Source organism: Saccopteryx bilineata, chromosome 3 (assembly GCF_036850765.1).
Source record: "Saccopteryx bilineata isolate mSacBil1 chromosome 3, mSacBil1_pri_phased_curated, whole genome shotgun sequence".
Lineage (NCBI taxonomy): Eukaryota > Metazoa > Chordata > Mammalia > Chiroptera > Emballonuridae > Saccopteryx > Saccopteryx bilineata.
This window is the reverse complement of record NC_089492.1, coordinates 227584630-227599282: the sequence shown is the minus strand read 5'-3', so window position 1 is coordinate 227599282 and position 14653 is coordinate 227584630. Positions and strand designations below refer to the sequence as shown.

The following is a 14653-nucleotide window of genomic DNA, read 5'->3' as shown; positions in this document are numbered from 1 at the left end:
GCTGCCTAATCCGGGTGATAATATGGCTGTTAAATTTTATAGCTACCATATTAGTGCGACTCTTACTTCTTAAGACATTACAAAGCTGAGGAGAAGACAGGATTAAAGCAAGTAAATAAGGATTATAAATCTATTCTTGCCAATATTCAGTTTTTTTTAATCCCGTGCTTCCTGAATTGTTAAAAGTCTTTAGTTAATTGACAGAATTCTGAAAAAGTTTATTTTGACAATTTTCCCAATGCTCTCTTTGTTTTTATTGAAGCACTTTCAGAGTTTCTTATTCCACCACTACAGTAAAAGAAAACTCTAGATTACACTAGTATAATCTAATTAAAAAAATAAATAGTTTGGAGTTGGAAAAGTCCACTTAGACTAATAATAAAGTAGTTGAGGATGACTTTTAAATGTTGAAAATATTAAATGTAGAATGATTTGATAAGCTTTTGGATTCATATTTTGCAATTAAAAATATTAGATAGCAGACAATTCATAGATTGTGCTTAAATAAAACTTACATTAATGGATTTTTTACTAGGTACTGATTTATATGTAATAAGGCTTTTGTACAAATTAATTCAGTTAATGTTTACAATATTAAATTGAAGCAGAAAGTCAAAAGTACAGAAAAACTAAGTTAACTTTACTGAATTTTCTTTCCACTAAGTAAGAGAACCAGAGGTAGAATGCGGCAGTCTGATTCTAAAGCTCATGGATTTAGCAATTATATTCATTTCATGTTTGTAATAGAGACACGTATACATCTCTAGAAATTCCCAGCTCACAGAGAAAGTGACATTTGCAGGTCATAGGTCATCGAAAAGAGTCTCACCAAAAGTATGTTATAGGTCTTTTCACAAAGAGCTAATTGGACACAATCTTTGCCTGCTTCACCATTTTGTCATTAATTAAATCTGAGATAGACTACAGTTTACATTACTAGAATTTTAAGTGTATACCAATTTGAGATATAGGCATAAGGAATTAAGACAGCTCATTAACAAAAAAATCCCTCTAAGGCAAGTCAGCTTCACATCAGGACTTGAGTGGATTAAATACCTATTAAAATAAAGCAGATGGCCTCCTTAGCATCTTATCACCTCTTTACACAAACTCATTGAAATTTCTTGTTAAATATAGTTTCTTAGTATCTGCTATATTATTTAGTATAAAGTAGACCAAATATATTTATTGAATAAATACAACGGAAATTCAGTGCATTACAAACTGATAATCATTGCATGGTAATGAGGAATTCAGGGTTCTAGTTCAATGTAAAGTTTTTCCTTGAAAATGCTTTCACTATTCCAAGACTCAGATTTCTTAATGAAATATGAAAAGTTTGGGAAGATTACTTTTAACATTCAATAAACATAATTTAGGTCTGCAAAATACAAGAGCATTTATAATATAAGTTCTTTTAAACCTAAAACATAATATCCTCAGTTCCTTGTATATGTGTGTATAATATATATGTATATCTATATTTATATGACTATATACTAACTTCAAAAATATAAAAGACACAGTCCTGTCTTTAAATAAAGATAGCAAAATTATAAGATAGAAATATTCAGATGAGAACAGATCAAGAATACTTTGGTACACTCTGAAATTTTCTCATTAACTATGTAGACAGTTCTCATAGTTGATGAAAATGCAGCTGAAGTGATGTTTAACTGAAAATTTCTTGATTAGCCACTGTAACTCTAATGAATGCAAATTTCAGCACTTTCAAAATTATATCCTACTGTGTGAATCTTTCTTATGCAATCAACAATAAAACGAAGTACTGATTTACTAAATGGATTTCAAAAGTTATTATTTCATTGTTAATTTAATCCAATTTTACTTTCTATCTTCCTAAAAACAAATTTTTTCATATGCTTTTGTTAACATAACATTGTGGGGCTTTTTTTAACTCGACTCTAAACTAAAAGAAAAAAAATTAAACTAGAAATTAAGTATATTTTAAACCATTTACTTCAAAGAAATAAATCATCAAAATCAATACAATTATGCTGGTATTTTCTTTAATTAAACAATATCTATCAAGCACAGTACATGGCACCACAGAAGATTTGCTTAAGACCTAGATCAAGGAATGGGAACCTATGGCCTGCAAGCCAGATGTGGCTCTTTTGATGGCTGCATCTGGCTCAGAGACAAATCTTTAATAAAAAAAATAACATTAAATATATAAAACATTCTCATATATTATAATCCATTTATTTCCTACCACTCATGTTCATGGTTGCGGGTGGCTGGAGCCAATCACAGCTGTCCTCCAAGAAAACACCAAATTTTTATTGGATAATGTGTGATGTACACGGGTTGTTGTATGGCTCTCACAGAATTACATCTTAAAATATGTGGCGTTCATGGCTCTCTCAGCCGAAAAGTTTCCCAACCCCTGACCTAGACTGTCTCTTTGTACAAGCTCATGAAGGTAGTACTATATAATGCAAGAAAAATAAATGTCTGACCATTTTCAGAAATAGAGAAAAAAAACTTATTTTTTAATCATTCATTTCTTAACATGGGATAAAAAAATTGGAAAAAGATTGAAATCTTATAATTCCACTTTTAATTTATTTTACAGGAGAAAACAACACCTCATCTGCCTCACACAACACACTCTTCTGCAATTTAATAAACTGTGTAGTTAGTGCAGAGTCTGGAAGATAAATCAGATTCTTAAGTTCCTGTTGAGTGTTTTCAGTTAAACTACCATTATCTTGTGAAAAGTCAGTTGATTTTGCCTTGACTCCAAATAAATAATACATTGTAATGATCTAACTGATAAAGAGGTTCTTCAGTGTTAATCAGAACTTTCCCTCACTAGCCTCCTCAGTAATTTATCCTTTTTTGCCAAGTGCATTTAAATATTCTGTCCTGAGCCAGTTTACTTAGGGAATACACCATAGTGGAAAGTTGAACTAAGTATTATTTATGAAATGTGTAATAATGCTGTAAAAGACTATCTCAAATCAATGTGACATTAATTAAAATTCATGATTCAATATATTTTTTCTGTAGGAATTCTGATTAACCCTTAATACAATTTTGAAACTTGTAGTAGTTAATCTGGATTTGATACACATCTTTATCTTTTCCCTTTGTTCACCTGTTGAAAACTTTTAGGATTTATAAAAACTGTAGAAAAAGTCATGGGTTTCTACCTCTACTGTTTACCTGCAATTAATGAAGATAGTGTCCCTGTACACAACTGCAATTGATTCTCTGCCTGAGGGATGTTTCTAGAACTTTAAATCTTACTTTTTTTTTTTTTTTTAATTTTTCTGAAATGAGAAGCAGGGAGGCAGAGAGACAGGCTCCTGCGTGCATGAAACCAGGATCCACCCAGCATGTCCACTAGGGGGTGATGCTCTGCCCATGTGGGGCATTGTTCCGTTTCAACCAGAGCCATTCTAGCACTTGAGGTGGAGGCCATGGAGCCATCCTCAATGCCCAGGCCAACTTTTGCTCCAATGGAGCCTAGGTTGCAGGAGGGAAAGAGAGAGATAGAGAGAAAGGAGAGTGGAAGGGCGGAGAAGCAGATGGACACATCTCCTGAGTGCCCTGACTAGGAATCGAATCCGGGACATCCACATGTCAGGCTGATACTCTATAACTGAGCCAACTGGCCAAGGCCTAAATTTTGTTTTTAAAAAAATCAGAGGTTAGGCACACAACTCAATCAACAGTTCATATGTTATAAAAATGTTTACCTGAAACATATGTACTCTTATTGATCAATGTCCCCCCATTAATTTTAATTTCTAAAAATAGAGGTAAAATAGAATTAATTCCTCCAGAGATTACTCTTAACTACTGAAAGACAAGAGCTAACTATCTTAGATTTCCTATCTTCTGGTCAGACAATTCTTAGGCAATAGAAGATAAAATATCTCACTCAATACATATTTTATTGTCTTTTTTCCACTCTCTCATGTTTCTTATTACCTCTCTTATTCTCCCTGGTGTTACTTCCCAAGACCCTTTCACAAAGTTTGTTTTCAGAAGAACTTAATATTGGTGAACAAAATCCTTTATTTTTCATTATTTAAATTATAAAAATGAATCTCCATCATTGCTCAACTTGTAATCATACATCTCATAACCTGTTGGTAGAGTGATAAATATGATTTACATAAAACAATGGATGTAAAATGGTTAAATACATATTTCTACTTCATAGAAATTTAAAATGTACAATTTACTTTGTAATATGTAGTGGAATAGTTCTGGCCTGAATATGGAAGACGTGAAAAATTTGGTGTTTTAAGTACAAGAGGTGTCATTGCAATAGACTGATGATAAGTGGCCTAAGTTTCTGGCTTGAGATTCTTCAAAGATGTGTATGTGTTTGCATCTCAACTGCAATAGCTTTTCTATGAAAATATTTTAATAGTTTATTTCTTTTATCTCCTTATTAAAATATCTTTATATAAGAGTTTGTGATACTAGTTTGACATGACTGTACCTCAGTTAAACAATAAACTTTGTATACGTAAATATTAGAAATTCTATCCCAGCAAGAAAAAAAATAGAAAAATACATAGTTCAGTATTTTCTCCTATTGAAAACATCAGGATGTTTAAGTATTAGAAATTAAATATGAGCACTTATTCATGACATAAGAAACAAAATGGTCTCCAACTCATTTTTGAAGCCACTACATACTAAAACAAATAAAAACCCAACAGGAAAAACTACATTCTTTATAAATATAGAAATTCTTAATAACAGTATAACTTTAACTTAATATATTTATGTGTATATATATGTATATATGTATTTTATACATAAGAGTATATCCAGAATAATTAAACCTAGTTTATCTACTAAAATCTAACAAAGCATGATAATCTCATTTACAAAATTATAAATTTAAAAAAGATAGTGCATACTATAAATGAGAACTATGCATAAATAGATATATACAGTTACTTAAGCACACTTGGAAACTATTACACACCTAAATGTGTTTGTGTTTATATATGATAATATTTTAAAACTATTTGTTTCTACTTATAAAAGTTCTTGCAGGAGAATGTTTCATTCCAATCTGTGTCTTTCTCAGGTTTTGACACTCTTTTTATATCTTCAACATTCATGCTCTCCATCTTTCTGAACTAGAAGCCACTCTTTAATTTTAGGAACCTTACAATGTAGCAAAACATTATACTTCCTTGTCCAATTACCTTTATTTATAGGCATTAGCATTTTCTTTTGATGTGTATACCTCCATTCAGTGCATGGCAAAAGCTGGCTCCTCTTAACTCCCTAGGAAAGTCTTCCTGTTTGCTTAGGGCTAAATCCAACAAAGAACCTCTAACTTTTCTTTAAGCTGTATTATTTCTCTGTGTCTGTTTTCCACTAAATTTAAAATCAAACATTGCCTGGAATATAATATATATTGCACAAGTATGTTGTACAATATGTTGCACAATACTTGTTTAAGTAAAGGAGATTAAAATTCTGAGGTGATGCAAAGGAAGAGTCAATTCCTACTTGAGTCTGAGCTAAAAGCAGCCTTTCTTTTGAGCAAATTCGACATGATTCTCCTGTGTAAGGCTAACATTTCTCCATCTCCAGTACGGCTGTGTGTTTGGTCAATCAACCTCTACACTGAGCAGCAAAAATTCACTATACATTCTTTCAATTAGAAAAAATGGAGGCTCTCTGTCAAGAACCAGCACTGCTAGTAATTCCAGGTCCTGAGTGGAAACGGCGCGAAATTAAGAAAATACACTTAAAAAATAAAAGGATGGGTTCGGGAGGGCTCTGCAAAGCTGATAGCAAAAACAGAGAGTGCTCATAAACTGCATCTTGCTTTATTTATAGGACAAAGTGGGCCATTAGCCCATGAGATCTCTGATCACATTTCCAAGGCAACCCAAGAATTTTACCAAGTGCAGAAAACCCCCACCATACATAACATCTTAACTTCACACAAAGAAGAATCTTGCCTCCAGTCTTTCCGGGGGACATGGGGGGTAGGATGAATACAAACAATCGAGTATCACAGCTAACATGGAGGTGTGGGGAAGGGTTTAGCTCAGGGGTCCCCAAACTACTGCCCGTGGGCCGCATGCGGCCCCCTGAGGCCGTTTATCCGGCCCCCCGCCACACTTCCGGAAGGGGCACCTCTTTCATTGGTGGTCAGTGAGAGGAGCATAGTTCCCATTGAAATACGGGTCAGTTTGTTGATTTAAATTTACTTGTTCTTTATTTTAAATATTGTATTTGTTCCCGTTTTGTTTTTTTACTTTAAAATAAGATATGTGCATTGTGCACAGAAATTTGTTCATAGTTTTTTTTATAGTCCGGCCCTCCAATGGTCTGAGGGACAGTGAACTGGGCCCTGTGTAAAAAGTTTGGGGACCCCTGGTTTAGCTTTTTGCAACTTAATCAGGTAAGTGAGGTGGGGGTTGGGCAGACTGTCAGATTACAGCCAGTTCTTCACACCTCTGTCTCCCAGAAGTTTAAACTGCAAAAACCCTGTTAGTTTTTGGTCCCCAACAGCTCTCTGAGGTATATCTGAACACAACTGTGGTTCAATGAGATGATTTTTCTTTATTTAATAGTGGAACTTTGCCAAATGTTAGAGGAGTTAGCGTGATATTATAATATCAAATTATAAGGATTATTTTCAATTCATTCAGCAAACATGTATTTTATATGTACTCAGTATTTTAATATCATTATCTCATTTAGTACTTAAGCTACAACCTTGTGTTTATTTAACAGAAAAATACCTTTTGCATCATTCAGAAATTTAGAGTCTAGTAGTGGAGACAGACAAATAATGGGGTGCAATATTATATAACTGTTACAATAAGAGGGGGAAATGCTAGCTTTAGGGGAAATACAAAAAGGTTTTCTTAGCCCATTTTGGGTGAATGGAGAGACAGGAATAGCTTTCTTAAAGAATAGCTCATGATCCATTGATTAGATACACTTAATATTTAGCTAGTTAGGTGACTGATATGAGGAGAGAATGGAGTAGCTGAGATAGGATAGGACTTGCTAGTGAAATAATGTCAAAGATAGAAATGCTAGATACTAAAGTGGTAAGGATAGGTTTTAATCAGTAATGCACTGCTGTATGTAATACAAAGAATCTGGAGTGAATTGACCTCAAATTTTATTTGTACTGGGTTAACCTGGTAAATTAAAGGAAGAATGAAGAAATATTGGGTAGGTAGGGAGGCTCAATAAAATGAGAGAAGTAAAAAATAGCAACTATAAAACACTTGAGAGGGTACACGTGAAACCTGTCTGTGTTTGTAAACTGGGACCTATGCGAGTTATGCTTTTAATGTCCCACTGAGACTGAGAGACAGGGACCCAATTGTCAGATGTTGACTGCAATGAACAACACATATCTGGCACACTGAGTTTCCCCGGGGCAAGCACTTTGGGCCTAGAGTCCTCTTAATGACACAGCCTTGAGCTGTTAGAAACAACTCTAGTGTTCTGGTCAAGTTTTTGTGGGCCACTTTTGAGAAGTAATCAGGAAAAGAGCTCAGAGGAGAATGGCAAGAGGTAAGAAAGACAAAATCTTTCCAAGAGTATTGCGTATACACAACAAAATGGTAGAAAAAAAGTGTTTTCAATATGGAGAAAGTAGTTTTCTTAGACCTGATATACTAATTTTTGATACAGTGGCAAATTAAGAATTTTTTTTATTACAGGGACAGAGAGAGAGAGAGTCAGAGAGAGGGATAGATAGGAACAGACAGACAGGAACAGAGAGAGATGAGAAGCATTAATTGTCAGTTTCTCGTTGCGACACCTTAGTTGTTCATTGATTGCTTTCTCATATGTGCCTTGACCAGGGGGCTACAGCAGACTGAGTAACCCCTTGCTCGAGCCAGCGACATTGGGTCCAAGCTGGTGAGCTTTTTGCTCAAGCCAGATGAGCCCACACTCAAGCTGGCGACCTCGGGGTCTTGAACTTGGGTCCTCCTCATCCCAGTCCGACACTCCATCCACTGTGCCACCGCCTGGTCAGGCTAATTAAGAAATCTTAATAAATGAACACAGCAGAGGTTAATTTCCCATACACACCAAGTCAGCTGTGTGTCCCACTGTTGTTGGTAGCTATTGCCTTCCAAGTGGTGGCTGAGAGATATGATGGCTCTACCTTGTTGCCAGTGGCTTCCAGGTTGCTGATGTTGGGAAAAGAGAACAGGAGGAACATATCTACCTATTCAGGGCATATTTATTGCCTAAACTCAGGAATCACCATTGTTATTTCTACTCATAGTTTTTTCAGCCAGAACTAACTCCATTGTAAGTGAGAAAAATCCAGTTTGAACCAGATTACATGGAAAATGAGGACAAAATTGAAAAAAAATAGCATATTTTTTAAAAGAGAAAAAAATTAAGCATGCAAGCCTTGGAAAAGGAATAAACCAAACATATATCTGAACATGTCCCCAGCAGGAATTTGTAGAACTTCTCTGACATAGACACCCCCAAGAAGCTGAGAGGTGGGTCGTCATTAGCAGGCAACAAAAGGTGATGCAGCAGGACATCCGGGGATTAGCATCAGCTAAAATCATGAGAGAACTGAATCAACAGGAAAATACTAAAAAGCCTTGAGGAGCAATTATCTCCGATTTTCTGGGCCAAAAAGGAGATATATTTTTATCAGCATAAGCACAGACCAGTTGTATCCCTTTGCAATGATGTAAATTGAACTTCCTAAATCTAGACATAATCCCAATACATGGGGCAAGTGGACCAGTTCCTTGAACTGATTAAATGTTAAATTGAAATGACTAATAAGTCAGTGGAATTGAGCTAATTTGGCTGAGAACATCCAGTTTAACATTTTAGCTTCATACAGACAAAAGCTCAGAGTCAGACTTTTAAATCAGTGCCAGGATAAAGAACTTTATGAAGACTTGTAATATTATCCTTTTTACATATTTTTCTAATTTGCACTAAAAAGCAGAAATCACATTGAATATACTGAATTTTAAAAGGTGCTTTGAAAAAATAAGATTCATAGCTTATTAATAACAAAAAGAGGTAAAGAGAAATTGACATAAAGCTCTGGATTAAGACTCTAAAATCAAATTGTTACATGTGGAATATAGGTTTTGTATATGAAAGATGGATGTAGATAATAGTTGACAGAAAGCTTTAACTTTATATGATCAGAATTTATCAATAATATGTATATATGTACCATTACATATGCATTATATATAATGTAGACTGAGAAGTGATTCCAGTTCATTACTTTATGCTGCTCAAGTTAAACCTAATGTATTTGATGTAGTCAGTTTCCCCCATTTAACAGCTCAGTGGGTAGAGTAGTTGCAAACTAATTGGGACTTCTTTTGATTGTTCTGAAAACAAATCTGTAGAATGGAGTAATTAATGGCTGAATAAACTGGTCTTTAAGATTCTTTCTACCCTCAAACTCCTGTGATTTCTTTAAAGTGTTTTGTTGTTTGTGTACCTTTTTTGTGTGGGGCAGAGACAGAGAGAGAGTGAGGGACAGATAGGAAGGGAGAGAGATGAGAAACATCAATTCTTCATTGCGGCTTCTTAGTTGTTCATTGATTGATTTCTCATATGTGCCTTGACCAGGGGGCTACAGCAGACCAAGTGACCCCTGGCTTGAGCCAGTGACCTTGAGCTCAAGCTGGTGAGCTTTTGCTCAAACCAGATGAGCCTGCGCTCAAGCTGGCGACCTCAGGGTCTCAAATCTAGGTCCTCCACATCCCATTCCGACGCTCTATCCACTGCACCACTGCCTGGTCAGGCTGTGTACCTTTTTAAAGGACATTCATAATCAGTTATTGAACTTAAGTATTAAATTGCCCTCATAATTGTCCAACATATCCAAAACTAAGGCTTTAGGCAGCAATGAATTTGCATTTAGAAAGAATTAGGAAATTAGAATGGTGGCTTTCTTGTTCAGACACCTTTTTATCAGTGTACCAGTATTTTTATTTTCAATATATAATGAGAATAGAGATATGCAATTATCTTTATTTCCAATTTTGTTGAAAAAAATTGATTTTGTTAAAGTTATTATTATTATTATTATTATATTATTATTATAATTGCAGTTTACAAATCTGTTTAATTTGATTGAACCTAAGGTTTCTCAAATTACTTGGCCACCAATTCTTTACTTGGTTGTATCTATCAATGTCCAATGAACTAGTGTATCCTGGACAGACTTTGGGGAAAGTTGCGTGAAGAAGTACATCTGTTATTCACTCCAGAGCCAGACAGGGTTCCTGGATGACCTGTTTGCCCATGGCTGGAGCTCCGTACACCCCTAGCCCTGCTGAACTCCCAGAACTAGAAATGGATGCGGAAGGCAATCTGGGATGATGGAGCAGGACTTAGTTCTAGGGAACTAACTCTTCCTACATGCTGGCCCAGGGCTGAAGCTAGAGCTGGGGGCCTCAGGCAAGGCCCTTTGGCTCCTGAGATCTCCAACTGCTTTGATGCTGAAGAGGGGAAGAACGTGCTTCAAGGATCTTACGAAGCAGGTGTATCTGAAAGCATTTAATTAAAATGCTCTATGCAAGGGAAGGTTATTATTATAGCTCCCAGCTGACCTGAAACTTTGTGAGGAGAACGTCAGAGCTGAACAGGCCTGCTGAGGTGAGTTACTCCAGCCTCCCCTTCACACTGGTAGGGGAGCAGGGTGTCAGGTCCTAGCAGCCTGGGGTTAGGGGTGATAGAAGGAGTTAAGGTGCGGGGAGGCATAAAAGAGAGACCGGAAGTGGGTGGGGGCCATATAGAGGAAGGAGGAGAAGGACCATCATAGTTCTGATTTTCCCAGAAGCCGGGGAGAAGGAAAAAACACAAGACCTGGATGACAGAGGAGGTCCTGGTCCTGGTCCTGGCTTTGTGAGCTCCACCTAGGTAGGTTTCCTCATCTGTACAGAGATGAGGTTCCAGCTTTGGCTGTGGAGTGGGCTCACACCCGCCAGGTGGCCCCCGTGCCCACGTGGCACTGAGACTGTGGAGTCCAGAAGGCTGAGGAGTGAGCTTTGCCTGGTCAAGGAAGGGGAGCTCTGGCCATAAACACCTGGTCGACCAGGTTCTGGGATCAGGAGCAGTGGCACATCTGACAACTTGCCCATCTGCTGCCTGGGCTGGGTTGGCCCCCAGTACTGTCAGCCCCAAGGGTCTCCAGTGACCCGTCCCAGCCACTCACCTTCCCCAGTTAATTCTTAGGGTTTGGCCCACTTCCTCCCCTCCCTCAGTTCCTAGTCTGCCCTTCAGACAACCCTAGAATGAGACTATGTGGTGACGTAAGAGTCATTTGTTCTGTTCCCCCATCATTTATCGTAACAGTAAACTGTGGCTCAGAGAAGGTCAGGGCAGAAGTGGGGGCATTCAGGGGTAGGCTGATGAGCTGGCAGAAAAGCTGACAAATTAGGACCAGCTTTGCTCTTCTCCCCTTGGGAAAAGCCTTTACATTCCCTGATTTGAAGGGTGAGGGGAGGAAAAGACTCCCCCTTGCTTGCTTCCTGGGCCAACTCAATAGAAGGCCTCTTGGGGCCCCTAACGCCCCCTGGGTGATTCCATGTGGCCCAAGTCCCTGGAGCTCACTGGGCACACACCCTTGCTCCCATCTCACTCCTGCCCTCATCCCCTCCTGGGAACAGAACAAGAGGCTCCTGCTGTCTTCTCTGGAAAGTCCTGGAGAGGGAGGTGTGACCACAGGTGTCATGGTTGTCTGGACCTGGAGCCTATGTGGCCAGGAAGGAGACCTCAGTGGGGGTGACTGAGGCCAGAGGGAAGGCAGGGGAGGCATCAGCCCCAAGGACCTGGTTCAGCAGCTCCTCCTTCTCTTGCTGGAGCTGTGCCTTAACTGTGACTCCTCCAGGGCCTCATGGGGGAGAAGCAGGTCCTCCAAGAGCTGCCTTGACACAGTTGTCTGGTTGCAGCCTCGGATGTGGAGGTCCTCATTCTCCTGTTGGAGTGTGCTGATCTTTTCCTCCAACATCAGGTTTTTTTCTTTCACTGTCTCCATGAGGATCAGCCGCTTGTCCAGCTCCTGAATACTCTTCATCTCAATGACAAAGTGCATACTCTCCAGCTCCTGCTCCCAGAACTGACTGGGGCTCCCATAATCCTGATGTGCTTCTTATAGTCTCAGCTCAGAATGGACTCCTCCACCCTGTTCATCTTGACCTGGAAGACCTCCAGCTGTGAGGTCAGTCTACCTATGGTCTCCTGCAAGGCGGCCTTGGCCTCCTGGACTGAGTGAGTTAGGGCTTCTTTCTCTCTCTCATGCAAGGCCTGGAGGACTTGCCCAGCTGCCTCATGTTCTCCATCCAGGACTCTTCGTTGCTCATCCAGTTTCTCTTGAAGCTCCAACTCCCTCTCCTTCTGCACCTGCCAGGCCCATTTCTTCTTGTCCTCCTTATGCTGCTGGAGAATTCTGGTTATTTCCTTCTGGTGCTGCTCAACCTCCTCAGATGCACAAAGCTGGGTAATGGTGGCTCTGTCCCCTTTAAGGGGACTTAGTTGCTGGGGCTCTGGTCTAGGTCTCATCTCGTTCTTGGAGTCTCTTTTGGGGGGGGGGGGTTGCAGCAGCTCAGCCTGCTATGTCCACAGCCCATCCTCTTCTGGGGGCTCCCGGACGCCGCCTGCCAATTCCAGGGCCCCCAGATAACCGTGCCGTCCGGGCCCCGCGGCCGGCTCCGTGCCTGCTGGCCACGGCTGTGGGCAAGACCCCCAAAGTAATTATTTTTTATTAATTATAACCTCCATAGTGGCTTTAGGGATACCTAACATTTAGTTTATCGCAATGTTATAAACTAAGAACAAACCAGTGTATCCAAAACTTGTAATCATTTAATTTGTACAGTAAATACTGGCTCTATATTTGTATGGAAAATAGAATTCAAAACATTAACTATTTATTGTGGAACTTCATACCTTATTATGTGAGTTTTAATTTTAGATTAAGCAAAGATTGATTTATATTATACCTGCAAGTTAATGTGGAGCACAAATTTTAGTAAAATTTACTAAATCTTATAGTACTCTCAATATATGTGATAAAGTATATTATCGAACTTGGTTGGCCAGGGCAAGTTAACAGAATAATGCAAAAGGTGAAAAAAAAAATTTATGATATTTACCTACACATTTATCAATCAATGAATCAATTCAATTGTTAATGTAGTGAGCACTCAACATCAACTGCTTGTTAAAATTTGGATATACCAACATGGATAAATCACAAGTTCCACCATCCCATGATGGAGGCAAGGACTCAAGTACTACAGCTGCAAGCCAGGGAAGGCCAAGGAATTCTGGTAAGTCACCAGGAAGAGACAAGGCAGGATTCTTCCCTCCAGGTTTTTGATGGATAATACTTCTATATAAATTTTAGAATCAGAATAAAATTCCAAGGGGAGCACTGAGAATGTGTAATTGCATTTAAAACGTACCTATATTCTTATACTATTAAATGTTTTGAACATATCTCTGATCTTATTTAGATCTTTACTGTGTCGTTGCTTTGCTAAAGTTGCAAATAACAGAAAGATTCTGAACTATTTGAAGCAGAGCATGATTTAATTGTTTACAAAATGTGGGACAAGTTAGGTGAAAAGTGTTTAGGCTAGACCTCCAGGAATGGCTCTTTGAACCAAATTATTTACTGACTTTGCCAAGGAAGTTCTACCCTTGCCATAATCAAAAACTTGGCACTGAAAGAGTCAACAGTCCCAGCCGCTGTCTTTATGATCACCCACATTAGCCATTTTACCTGGAATAGGAAGGTGCCACCACCAATGTTGGCTTCAGAACACTGGCTCACTGCCATTCAAAGATCAGAAAGCTGTTTCTAGAATTATTGGCTGCAGAACCACACTGGGCCAAATAGAGATGTAAAATAAAAAATAAATGCCTTGCATGTTGCCAATTTCCTAGTGTAACTTGGTTGCAAATTCAAGTCCAACTTCAGATGGGTACCCTTGATTGGCAGAACAGAATTTTTTTCTAGGGCCCAAATTACAAAGAAATATGGCAAGTATGCTTTTCAGTTTTTTCCCCTGGTGCCATCTAATAGCACACGCTTGGAAGTTAAAAAAGATGGTGATAGACCTAATTTACCTTTTTGTCACTCTGTCTAAACCTTTTATAATTATCTCTATATATGTCTCAAATATCTTAGTTTTCTTCTGATTTTTTTTTCTGTTAGAAAATTAAACAAATTAAAATATCTTCTGTTTGTAATTTATTTCTATAATGATTTAATATCCAGAAAATCACATAACTTAATCTAACTGTGTAACTTATATTGGAATATTTATATATAGGTAAATATTTTATCTACAAATAATTACATTTTCTACTTTTTTTTTTTTTTTTTTTACAATTTATTACTTATGTATTTCTTTACTTGAGTTCTTTTTTTGCACTGGTTCGTGATTAAGGCATAAAATTAAGACTATATATTAAGTGCTGCTTTTTGAGCTAGTAAACTTGAGAGGGTCTCAAATGGCATAACTACAATTCCCCTCCACACTCCGCTCCCAGGGGTAGCCTCCCCTAGGCACTCCACACTCCGCTCCTAGGGATAGCGTCCCCTAGGCACTCCACACTCCGCTCACAGGCCAGGGGTAGCCTCCCCTAGGCACTCCAC

General features: G+C 38.1%; 1 pseudogene; it reads right to left on the bottom strand.

Annotated features, from left to right (window-relative positions):
- Positions 1 to 11450: 11450 nt before the first annotated feature.
- On the bottom strand, positions 11451 to 12617 carry LOC136329014 (coiled-coil domain-containing protein 69-like; annotated as a pseudogene).
- Positions 12618 to 14653: the final 2036 nt, after the last annotated feature.